At 36.1% G+C, this 13429-nt stretch overlaps 1 protein-coding gene across 1 annotated transcript in view; it reads left to right on the plus strand.

The window, feature by feature from the left end:
- Positions 1–13429, plus strand: part of pcxb (pyruvate carboxylase b) — a 238018-nt gene that overhangs the window by 122078 nt on the left and 102511 nt on the right. The window lies entirely within an intron of this gene.

A 13429-nucleotide genomic window follows, 5' to 3' on the forward strand; every position in this document is an offset into this window, starting at 1 on the left:
CTTTTTGATTATTTCCTTAATTTTTATTGAAAATAAATGCCTTTACGATGTGATACGGGATTTGAAAAGGGAGAAAAAAAAAGTTTGGCAAAAGGCGGGATCGAACCCGGGTCGATCGCGTCAAAAACCAAGTCTCAAACTATACCTACCTTTTATTTGTTTTCGGATTTGTCGTTGTGTTTTCTGACTTGTTATAATGTTTTCTGAATTGTTGTTGTGCTTTCTGAATTGTTATTTTGTTTTTTAGACTTGCATTTGCGTTTGTAATTTGTTATTTTGTTTTCAGAATTGTGATTTGCTCTGCACTTCTCAGCCACCGTACAATTGATACACATTTATGCTTAATGTATTTGGAAACATTTTTTACTTAATCTTAAGTGAGGACTATAGTAAGTCATAGTTAACAGGTTGTTAATTATTGGATAAAAAGCATTATTTACTGTAACTCATTACATATAAGCTAATTAAACAATAGTAATTTATTAATTGTAGTGACAATGAATGAAGAACTCACTATTAGTGCATTGCCTATTAATGTAATAACAATGTAAAGATTACAAGTGTATACAAATTACTAGTTTGCACATTATAAGTGCTTTGTTACTGGAAAATTATTGGTGTTACTGGAAAAAAAAATGTATCAGTGGTGTGTGTGTGAATTATGTCACTAACTGTGGAAGCATGTTTCCAAAAAAGAGTAAAAAAGGTAACTTTTTAAAATAAGAAATTAAGTATGAGATATGAAGTGACAGTTGCAAGATGTGAAGTTACAATTACAAGAAATAAAGTTGCAATTAAGAGATATAAAGTCACATATTCAAGAGTTAAACGGATAGTTAATAAAAAATATGAAAACCTTTCATCATTTACTCACGCTCATATTGTTAAAAAATGTATATTTTTTAAAGAAAGCAATTTTGAAATAAGATATTATAAAGAATGTTGGTAAATACTTTTGATAATCATTGACTAAACAAAAAAGCCCTGAGACAATTCTCAAAATATATTTTATATTCCACAGATTAAAAAAGAAAAAATGTCTTGAGTAAACGATGAAATGAAATTTTTATTTATGGATGAACAGTCAATTTAATGATGCAGTTGCAAGAAATAAAGATACAATAAAAAATATAGTATCAATTACTAGAAATTAACTCACAATCTTCCATAATTGGCAGCATCATATGGAAATGCAAAAAAAAAAAAAGCACATCACTCCTTAATCCAACATTCACGGTGTTCACTCTTTTCAGAAGTCAAGCCTATGAATGGCTTCTTTATAGTTGTCTCTGCAAATTACACTGGGATATAGGAGAAAGTGTTTTAACACTAAAAAACTAAACACTTCACCTTGAAAGTATGAAAATATTACGTGATAAATCATCACATTTTGTGCCGAAATTCACTTTGCGAATGTGCCACATCTAATGTGATCTGATCAGCTGTGCCTTTAGGGTTTTCTGTACAAATGAAAGTTGCTGAAGTCTTCTTTAGATGTACCCACAAAAGTGCAAATTTGAAACAGATGTGTCACTTCTCTGGGAGAGGAGATATGAAGACGGCAGCATGTGAAAGACTGAGGAAAAGAGAGGGATGTGCTGAAGTTGCAGTCTAATATACTTGAAAAGGTTTCTCTGCTGAGAGCTTGTCTGTCTGTGGCATTTCTTGCTTTGAGACATTTCTTACTTGGTTTTGATGTGACTTGTTTGTTTGCAGGCGTATTTTCAGAGATGATGCTATGGTTGAAAAATGATTGCAAGGACAACGAGATGATTGCAGGAGAGAAAGAGGAATAACATGATAAGGGAAAGAGAGGGGAAGCTTTTGATGAAGTGGATCTTTGAAGAAAGGCCATTCAGGAAGCATTAAATCAAAGCCAGATCGTCTTCTGATGTGCCTCACACCTCAGTCTCAGTCTGTCTTTACTTTTTCTTGCTTCTTCTATTCTTCCTAGCATGTTTTCCATCTTTGCATCTAATCATCTCTTTCAACCATTATCTGCCTTTCACTGCTATCTGGAGACACTTTATGAACAGGCAACAGAAATCAGTGAACTTTGGAGATAGAGTAAGATTAGACTGCAGTGTATAACAATAACACAGGCTCATGGAAAGTTAGGCAGCCTTATCTGTGCTTGAAGTGCTTATCTGTGCTGAGAAAATGAACTGGAGAATAACACTCACATGAAATAGATCAGTAGGATCACTTGAGCTTAAAGGGTTAGTTTCCCCAGAAATGAAAATTCTGTCATTATTTCCCAGAAGTTCCCCCTCCCGCTTAAAGTGCTCTGTAAGCACTCCGTTCCAGATCCACTCCAGGTTTTCCACTTATCACTCATATTTTATGCTCGTGATGGAGCAGCATCGGAGCGATCTTGGAGCGAATGAGAACACCAACATGCCGAATCTGCTACAGGCTAAATCGTGCCCACTCTGGAGCGCTCACATGTTCTGTCATTTACTCACCCTCATGTTGTTCTAGACCATTGTTGTGACACTGTGACTCCATGGAGAAAGTTTGAAGAATGTTCGTACTGCGCTTTTCAAATACAATGAAAGCATAAAGTGGCCAGGGGCACTCAAGCTCCTAAAAATTACAGTGCTATTATGCAGTGGATAACTGCGTCAAAGAAATAGGTTTTTAAAATGTCAGATTTTGTTGTGAATTCTGACTTTATGGGTGGGCTAAGCACATGCTAATTTATTAAGCGCTCACGTGTTGACGTGCTCTATGAAGGACAGCAAGTAGAACATATTGCTAGATGTGAGTTTGGAAAAGCAGCACAGTGCAATGCCTTGACTTGTTAGCGTTTTTCTTATATTGTTTGTGAACATATATATGTTTAAGACAAGTTTGTACAGTATGTGCCTTCATATTTTAAGAATCTTTTTTTGCAAAGATATTTAACAATTGAATCTGTTTCACACTTAAACCATGTTGACAACTTCTTTTGTGCTACACTTTCTTTAATGGTTAATAAAGAAAATATTACTTGAATCATGTTGTGGTTACATTTTTAAGTTGACTACTTAAATGTAAAAAAAAAAATGAAATAATAAATCTTGAAACGGTCAAATCGTTTACTCATTCACTGGTGAAAAACATATTCTGTCATAAAAACATAAGGTAGTCTTAAATTAAACAATCATTACTTGGAAATCTTTCTTTGCCTCTCATCTTCATTTCCATCAGTCTTTGTAGGATTTGACTTGATCTTCAGTGGATGCTTCATGCATTTAATTGGCTTATGTGCTGCATTCATTTAATTGGCTCTTAAGTAAAGTTGGTGCATGTTCAGTTGTTTGTGTGTACTTTGAGTATTGTGGTTTGTTGTGTATAGAAGACTTTGAGATTAATCATTAATGAGAATTGTTTCAGTGACGGAAAGATCAGACAGAAAGATCGTTAAGGAATACATGTATCATTCATATCAAAAGAGCTGAGATCTCAGCAGAGAAAGAGAGCAGGGAGAAAAGTGGGAGGAAGAAGGAAATTGAGAGATGAGAGTAGGAGGAACAGGCCCAATAAGATGGAATAATCCTTTGGAGAGGAATAGAGAGGGAGAGTTTTGTTTTAGGGAAGATACAGTAACATTGAGAGTATGAGTAATGGTCTTACACTCCGAACAGCTGTTTCCTAAAGAATCACATTAGAAGTATACAGCCTGGATCTCACACATAATGCACGCTCACACGGATCAGAGTTAGAGCTGAAGTGTGTCATTTTTCTTCTATTCCAGCTTAATATGCAGAGACAACTGTAAGTAAGCCATTTATAGGCTGATTCCTCTGGAATAAAGTGTAAACACTGTGGCTCTGTTAAACCAATGGCACAGTACTTGTTTGGTGACAGTAGTTGTGCAGAAATGACAGACAAGCATCCACCTCAAAGGGTTTTTTCACCCAAAAATAAAAAATGTGTCATTATTTACCCACCCTTATGCCCTTCTGAACTTGTTTAACTTTCTTCTGCTGAACTCACACTCAAAGATATTTTGAAGAATTTTGGTAAGTTTTAGTGACCTTTGACTTCCATTGTAAGCCATTGTGAGATATTTTGCAAAAAAAAAAAAAAAAGTACCACAGAAAAACGAAAGTCATACATTCATTTTTGTATGAACTAACCCTTTAAGACAACATCATTTCTAGGAAATTGAGTTGAAATTAAATCTGAATTTGTACCCATTAATCAGTAATTAAAAAATTGCTAACGGTAATGTTCATATTTTAGAAGTATGTGTGTTTGTTTACCTAGTTACATGCTTATGAGCTGAACACCTTCCAGTAAAGCGCTCTGTCACATATATGCACATGTTGAAGAGGGAGGAGTAAACGGAGCTTTGAAGCTTAATGGGGATTTTGCGGTTGGGAATTGCTGTGACCGCCTTTGAAAGCAGCAACAAAAAGTCAAGATTGAGAGAGAGAGGACTGAGTGGGTAGATGGATCAGGATGAGTGGAAATCCAAAAAGAGGGATAAAATAATGTTTTTTTGTAGGTTTGAGCTTTTATGCTGTGATCTGAGGGGTTTCGCTGTACTGGGCTGGATGAGTGTATCAGGGGGAATCTGGACAGCGGTGGCATTTCAAGCATCCAACATCAAAGAGTGTCGGCATCTATTCCTGCGATACTTGACACACAAACTCATACTCAAGCCAAAGTGCTAAGCATATATAGGGCCTTGAATCATTGGCTCACTGCATGTTATTTTGTGTATTGCATGACTACCTACCAAAAAAGAATATATATAAATAAACATGAAATATTTAAGGGGTCCACTGAAGTGATGGTGGTGGAAAATATTGTATTTATTTATATTTCCGTATAATTATTCACGTTGTTCTTCTCTGAAAGTGTCTTGGATACACCAGACTTGGATAGGATGTTCTCATAGCTAATCAAAATTCTCTTTTTCATCTGAATCCTCGAGTTCTTCTGAATCTGTTGGCTATGTGGTTTGTAAACATCCTGCTAGGCCTTTTGTCCAATTTATGCAAATATTATCTCATGACAAAAAGTTAGCAAAAGAATTTTGATTTTGTCTTCCTACAGTATATGATTGAAATAGCTTTCAAATCTTGTGATCGTGTACATTCATATATGCTGCATTCATATAGTACTTGGAATATACAGTACTACTTTATTGGTGACTGTATGTTTTAATTCAATGGAAACAGCACATTCTTCCAGATTTATGTCTAGTAGACACTCTGGATATATATGTCAAATATAAAAAAATTGAATCGGTTTAGAAGTTAACTTTGCTCTTAATCCTGAGTGTGTCTGAATCTAGAGGTCTTGTCCATGTTTGAAATGTAATGTTTGCCTGCTTTATGTTTCATGAGAAGCACTTGCCCCTGATGCTTTCATGTACAGGTGTCAAACTCAAAGGCACACATGTTTAGACTCTCTCCAATGGCTTATTTGATATTTCTTTTTTTTTTTAAATACAGCCAAAATGTTCTTAGGACACACATTGTGGTGCTGCCAAAAACATGCAGGTACCAGGTTTTCTTTTTAAAACCCTGAACCAAAAGCAGGTTTGTTTTTCATCCTTTCATCACATGCGATTGAGCCAGAAAGACATTAGTGAAGTGCTAACTTTTCAGTGTGTGTTGTGGTGTTTTATTTTTTACGGAGGCTTAAGATTTTATGACTGGGAGGTTAAAGGGTAGCCTGAAGTCATAAATAATTTTGGCAGTGTTCCACAGCCAAATGAAAGAGCTGTTTTCACCCAAAGGTCTCAGGACAGTAGGAAGGTAGTAGTAGGCAGAAAGAAAAACAATGGAGATGGATCCAAAGGTGAGGTCGAGAAAGAGAGATAGAAGATTTAATGATCTTTCTTTTATATCTACACCTCAATTATACTCTCTACTGCAACCGGAGACACAGACAAGGTGTAGGAGATCATTACACTGCTCGGCCTTAAAGGTCGACCTCTCACAAAAAAAACACACAAAGCCCCTTGTAATCTCCTCTCATCCTCCAAGGCTTCTGCTTCATGTGGCTTAAGATAGAAGAAGAAGGAGCCCACATAGAATTCATAATGAATATATTAGTTAAAAACAAACAAAGAAAACCATCATGGCCTTACACAAAAAACATGTAGACAAAAGGTGGCTAGCTAAATTATAAATGTGGACATGCACATTACTCCATGCCCAGTAATTACAGAAAAAACAATGGAGATGGATCCAAAGGTGAGGTCGAGAAAGAGAGATAGAAGTTTTAATGATCTTCCTTTTATATCTACACCTCAGTTATACTCTCTACTGCAACCGGAGACACAGACAAGGTGTAGGAGATCATTACACTGCTCGGCCTTAAAGGTCAACCTCTCACAAAAAAACACACAAAGCCCCTTGTAATCTTCTCTCATCCTCCAAGGCTTCTGCTTCATGTGGCTTAAGATAGAAGAAGAAGGAGCCCACATAAAATTCATAATGAATATATTAGTTAAAAACAAACAAAGAAAACCATCATGGCCTTACACAAAAAACATGTAGACAAAAGGTGGCTAGCTAAATTATAAATGTGGACATGCACATTACTCCATGCCCAGTAATTACAGAAAATTAATACTAAATTCTAGAATGGATAGATACTCATCAGCTGCATTGCAGCCAGGATAGAAAGCCCCTCCAGTATAAACTATCTGAGCCGTTTTTTTCCAAAACAAGACTTCCTGCGAAACTCACATTTGAGAGTGGCAGAACTCCCTTGACTGTGTGCACAGGCGTAACAACACACTTTTGTAGAAATGGAGCATAATTGATCATTTCATATTCAGCACCCCAAGCATCACCTCATAAAAGAGAGATATGGTGAAGCTAGCCACACATCTACAGATGTGAAGAATGAACCAAGCATGGTTCTTACTGCCGCTGCAGACACAGACAAGATTTAGTGGGTGAATGGTCATACTCTGTATGCACTCCCTTTTCTGCCCTTGAGGAAAATTCTCTCAGTACATTTAAAACAGACTGAAATAACTCTCAAGTAATGTGACTTTAGTTATGTATTTATACAGAAGTCTTTCTATAAATATTGAAATGTTAGTATTTACTTTCAGTTTTGCCACATTCCATCATTTGCGGTATTTCATATGGAAAATACAAAATTATGGGTTGTTGTTTTTTATTAAAAGAAAACACTTTTGCTCCCCAAGGCTCCATTTATTTGACCAAAAATATAGTAAAAACAGTAATATTGTAAAATATTATTACAATATTAAATAACTTTTTTTATATAATGTAATGTATTCCTGTGATAGCAAAGCTTTTCAGCATTTTTATTTATTATTATTATCATTATTATTAATTGAAAGTTTAACAGAAACAACAGATCTGAAATAGAATTGTTTGTAACTGTTCTTGATAGAAAATAAATCGAATCAACTCAACTCAAAATAAATAGCTTGTATTGTTTTCTTTATTTTCAGTGTACATCTTCTAGCCAGAGACAGATGATAGAAAATAGCATACAGATGATGACGAAGTCGTTCTGTCACAACATCTGTAATGTACGTTTGTAACTAATTAATTCCGTGCCTTCCCAGATGCATGGGAAGGACTTTGGAAAAGCAATGAGTAATTTTGTTTTGCATGCACACTTACATTTGTACATGATTCCAGATTCACAGGCAGCCCACACATCTATCTTGTGTTGTGCTGTTCAGTGGGCTTGAATATGTAGGAGAGGTTACTCTAAGGTTACGCTGAAAACTGAAGATGTTAATTGAGAAAAAAACGGAGACTCTAAATGTGTATCTTCAATGATTGTTGGTGCTTCTGTTTTGCTATGACTGATTAAATTGATTGCGTTTGATGTCACACTTGTTAATTGTCATGGCAACAATTCTTGGTTGAAATGGAAATGGGACATTGTTTTGTTTTGTCCATCCTTCACATCCTTCTTTAACATTTTTATCCAAGAATTTACATAGTTCCATTTATTCCCAATTATTTGTCCTTCTACTCATTCTCTAACTGCTTTCTCTGCTTTCCCTGCCTCATCTAAGTCTTTGTGATTAGCAGTCTTTTTTGTATCCGGTCACAGCTGTCGTCTCTAAATGATGTGTTTTTGCTGGACACATGTCCTTGTTTTATTCATTTCCATTTATTTATTTATTTATTTAGTTTGATGTGGCTGCTGAGTGCCTCTCTGTCAAACCCTATGTTATTTGCTGTTAACAAATTACGCCAGGCCACCCAGAATACTGAAAGCCAGCATAAACTAACCATTAGCTGACAATATGTACAATGTGTGGACTTGTAGTTAAGCAGAGGGTTTAACTGTGCAAGGGAGATGACAAGTGCAAGCCATGCACCGCTGAAAGAGATCAAGACAAAGAGAGAAGCTGGGTGTGAGCGAAGAGAATAGAAAGTAGGTAGCTGAAGCTCTCAGCAGGGTTGGTCAGTGGTTCAGGGAACTAGAACGATAAAGTTGTATAAGAGTGAACGTTCTCTGTTCCTTTGCTGGTGAAATGTAAAGAAAAACAAATGCAGGAACTGAAACAACGTGATTAATTTCTGCGCATATGCCAAGCTGGGTCCAGAAAATAATAACCCAGGCTCATTGGAAAAAATTGCCTGTGGCAACATTTCTACAAAATGATGTTTGTTGCTTCTTGCACATTTCGTTACTCTTTCAAAGTGAAAAGTCCAGTGAGTGGCGCTAAAAACGCATTCAGTATTGTCCAAAACAGGTGAAAGTGATTCTAGCAATGTTGTATTAAATTGATTGTTGTGTGTGTCATGGCCATTTGGAAATTAAATGTCTGATGAATGGCGTGCAAGGATCGATAATCGATAAACTGCCCCTGTAATCATAATTTGTGTGAAAAGGAATAAAAGATGTTGGTGTATATATAGGTACGCTTTTCAAGTTTTGCAAAAAATTGAGGCACTTTTTCTTAAAGCTTAAATTATTACTTTGTTTGCCATGTAATAAAAAAATATGAAGATATTAAATGGATAGTTCACACAAAAATTAAAATGCTGTCAGTAATTATTCACCCTCGTGTCATTTCAAACCCGTAAGACTATGTTCATCTTCAGAACACAACTTTTTAATGAAATCTGAGAGCTTTCTAACCCTGCATAGACAGCAGTGCAACTACCACATTCAAGGCCCAGAAAGGTAGTGAGGACATCGTTAAAATAGTCCATGTGACATCAGTGGCTTAACCCTTTCTGGGCCTTGAACGTGGTAGTTGTTTACGGATGGTCAGAAAGCTCTCAGATTGTTTTCCGAAGATGAAAGAAGGTCTTACGGGTTTGGAACGACATGAGGGTGAGTAACTAATGACTAAATTTTTTGTTTTTGGGTGAACTATCCCTTTAAGTATAAATTTCATTGGACAGTATCATAATGTACTTACACTTAAGTCATTTCAAACCTCTTTGACTTTCTTTCCTCTGTGGAACACAAAAGGGGATATTTTGAAAAAATTCAAAAATTTACGTTTCCACTGAAGAAAAACTTTTATACAGGTTTAGAACAACATGAGGTGAGTAAATGGGTGAGAGAATTTTTATTTTGGGGCTGAACTATTCTATTTAATAGGCCAACAAAACCAAAATCCTTTTTGTTGAGCAGAGTAAATAAAATGTTCTAGAGGAATAGAAACAAATCGCTTTACTCTTCTGAGGTTATCTGGGCTTTTTGATAGGGTTAACCTTCATCATCTACAAATTCATGTTCTACCTTTTAATGTTGCCATCAGAATGATCTACGGATTTGTTTTCTTATCGAGCTGTGGCAAGTCCTTATAAATCACTGCAAACAAATCTCTTTGTCATTCTGACAGTCAACAGCTCCAATTGGCTGCCAAAGCCAGGTGGCATTACTTGTTACCATGCCAACAAGTTGTTCTGGACTAATTCATTAGCTTGTGCGACTGGCAAATTGCCAGATAAGGTCTGCTAGTATATTTGAAGTTAACAAGAACGCATACAACTGATATTAGTGAATATTGCAGAACATTATGCATACCAATTAGGTAATTAAAGTTAACTGCATTTAGCCTTGAAGTCTAGTCATTTCAGAGGTTTTAATTGGCCTAGAATCCGTTTAACAATATCATGAATGTTGTACAGCAAATGGCCAAATTTTATTATGCCTCTAGCAAATCCAGTCCTTTGTAGAAGACAAGAGATGTTCACGTAATGAGATGAAGTTGTAAATACTGTTTGAATGTTTGAGTGGTCATCCTCTTCCTCACAAATTAAGTACAGTGTTTCGTGCCACAATAATTGTGAATTATACTAAATATGGAGGAAAATGGTGGGTGGGTGAAATCTTTGAAATTCTTCAAACAGAAGAAAATCTTTCCAACATCATACAACCAACATATATCCATATGCCCCAATAGGTTTCTCTTGTGCCATCATCAGTTGAATTATCGTTAATATATATCATTTCCACTGATTTCTTCACCCAAAAATTAAGATGGCATCTTTTACTTACCGTTATGACATTTCAAACCCATAATTTCTATCTTCTGTGAAACATAAAAGGAGATCTATAGCTGCTTTTTTCCATATAGTCAAATAAAAATGGTCACGTAGACTGCTTTTATAGTACTTCATGCTGTTTTTGTCCTTCTTGATTAAATAATGTCTGCCTATTTTGTCCTAGGTAATGTAATTCATAAAGTGTTGCAACCTAGAATATCTGCACATTGGCAAAAGGTGCCCTACTAAGTGCTTGACAGACTGACAACCCTGGCTGGTTTGGTTAGGGTTAGGAATAAGGATAAGGTTTGGCTTCTGTGTTTTGATTCACTCAAACATGTGATATTATTCCCTGCATTGTTCATAGACCTGATAATAAAAGGTTGCAGAGGTCTAAAGGAATCATCTGAAATTGAGGTGAGAATGTCACCAGAGTGACGTTTTGGTGGTGCAAGGCTATAAATCGCTACAGTTATGTTTCCCTTATGAGACTGCCCTGGATGACAAGTTCATTCTTGGCCATTCTGTAGCCAGCCTATTAGAGATGAACCAGTTTATGTGTTTGATTTGGCTGAGTGCAGAAACATTGTAAGAATCAACTGTGTATGTGTGTAAACATCAATCAAACTGGTTTTAATTAGTCAAATTGGGCCAGAATTTGCTGCAGGCATGTAAAGTGGAGCTGGATGTCCTTTATTTTAGGCTACATCTCACACACGCACACACTCTGGGACTGGGTGAGAAATAGCACATTTTCTCATCTCTTTTTGGCCCATCTCTTTCAGACACATACACGGTCATGGTCACAATGAGCACTGAGCCAACTTTAATCTTCTCAAATGATATAGACCACTGGGATCCGATTATGTAACATAGATCACTGAGGTTACGGCCATTCACGCTATAAAAGTCTGTTGTTGTTGTTTTTCTATGTAAATTAGGTTAAAAAAAAGAAATGCATTTAAATGGGATAGTTCAGCAGAAATTGAAAAGCCATCATTTTCTCAACCTCATATCACTACAAGCATGTATGACTTTATTCTGTGGAACACTAAAGATATATACTTTAGTCCATACAGTGAAAGTCCATGAAATCCAAAATAAAACTGGACCATTTTCACTTTCATTGTTTGAGCATAATAAACACCTTTTTTAAGAAAGTAAGTCATACTGCAACAGGTTCTATCAGGACCACTATCGTCAAAGATGATTGACAATTAGCATACAGTTTGGATTGGCGGTATGGTTCTGTTCTGGGCAAGAACTCCCTGCGCATCCATGCAGCCTAGCATGGATGAGAGCAGGGAGAGCAGCAATAACCCCCCAGGGTAAACAGAACAGAACCAACATAAATGTATTGCAGATATTGTTAAAGTTCAATAATTTAATTTACACATTTTAGAATTAGTCTGATTCAAAGGAGAATCAGAAGGCTGAATCCCGACTGACAGAGGAGCAGTGAATGATTTTTGGGTCAGCTAACCCTTTAAGACTACATGCACAACTGAATGTCTGCATGTTTTAACATTTTCTAAAAAGACTCATATTTTGTCAGAATTAGACATTAATGATGCAGATTCCTCTCCTTTATTCAGAAGTCCTGGGTTGGTTTGGCCAAATATAACTGCCTATTGTGTCTGTGTTCCCAGAACCTGCTGTAAGCCTGTCTGTTGCTGTGGGTAAATACAGAAGGCAGACACACACACACACACGCGCATATGCGGCTCAAGTCATCTTCTCCCCCTCATTTCACCTAAGCCATTCTTAAATGGGCTTTATTGGCAATGAGATAAATTCTGGCAAAGTACTTACATGACAAAAATACCGCTAACGCGCACATTACAGACACAATGTCCTCTCTCTTTTTCTCCAGCTCTATCCATTGTGCTCGCTCACTTTAGCTCTTCCTCTCTCTGTGTCCCGCATCAGCACTCTTGCAGACAGTGCAGTCCATCCTATCTCTTTCCCTCAATCCGTCTCCTTCTCTGTCTTTATCTCAGCCTCACACACTGCCCTTCCTCAGCAACTATCTCAAACTGCAGATAGACAGGACATGACAATGGAAAAGAAGGAGAATAATTTAGCAATCAAGTCTCCTGCCCTCTTTTTATGGCAACAAAAGAAGGACTTATGTAACTTTAAAAGTAACTATTTGCATCTTACCTTTACTTAAAGTGCTGTACACTGTCCCTATTTTATTTTTTAATGAAGCTTCTGGGTTCAATACAAGGTAAGCTCAGTCGACAGCATTCGTGGCATAATTCTGATTACCATATAATACAATTTTGAGGTTTATGGTGATAAGGGTGCAAAATTGGATAAATATTACTGTTCAAAAGATTGGAGATGGTAAGATTTTTATTCTTGAAAGAAGTCTGTTGTGCTCACCAAGGCTGCATTTATTTGATTAGAATTTTTTGTTTTAATATCCTGTAATGACAAATCCTTCTAATATGCTGAATTGGAGCTTAGGAAACATTTCGTTGCTGATGAACAGATGAAAACAGCATATGTTTGAAACAGAATTTTTTGTAAAAAAAAATGTATTTACTGTCACTTTTGATCAATTTAATGCACCCTTGCTGGGAAAAAAATGACCTAAAACATTTGAATGGTGGTGTAACTTTTTCAAACTGAAATCATGTTTACACGCATATTGTTTACTGTAGATACTGTTGCAACAGTGAGTAATGTAGCATTTACAATTTGCACCGTTCACTGCCATTGTAAATGCCTCAAAGATTTGTTTTTAATGAACTGAAATTTAGTTTAAATCCATTTTTGTGGTAATCAACATAATGCCATGAATGTGGACGGTTAAGCTTAACTTGTAATGACCCCGGAATATTCCTTTAAGGATATAAAGTCAAGGTAACAATGGTTGCTTTGGCAAAATAATATACAGTAATAAACAGATATTAAAATGGTTATTAATATCAGTGATTCCCTTATTTTAAACTTCATTTCTATATTCA

This window comes from Sinocyclocheilus rhinocerous, unplaced genomic scaffold, assembly GCF_001515625.1.
Source record: "Sinocyclocheilus rhinocerous isolate Xijiao unplaced genomic scaffold, SAMN03320098_v1.1 scaffold1382, whole genome shotgun sequence".
Taxonomy (NCBI): domain Eukaryota; kingdom Metazoa; phylum Chordata; class Actinopteri; order Cypriniformes; family Cyprinidae; genus Sinocyclocheilus; species Sinocyclocheilus rhinocerous.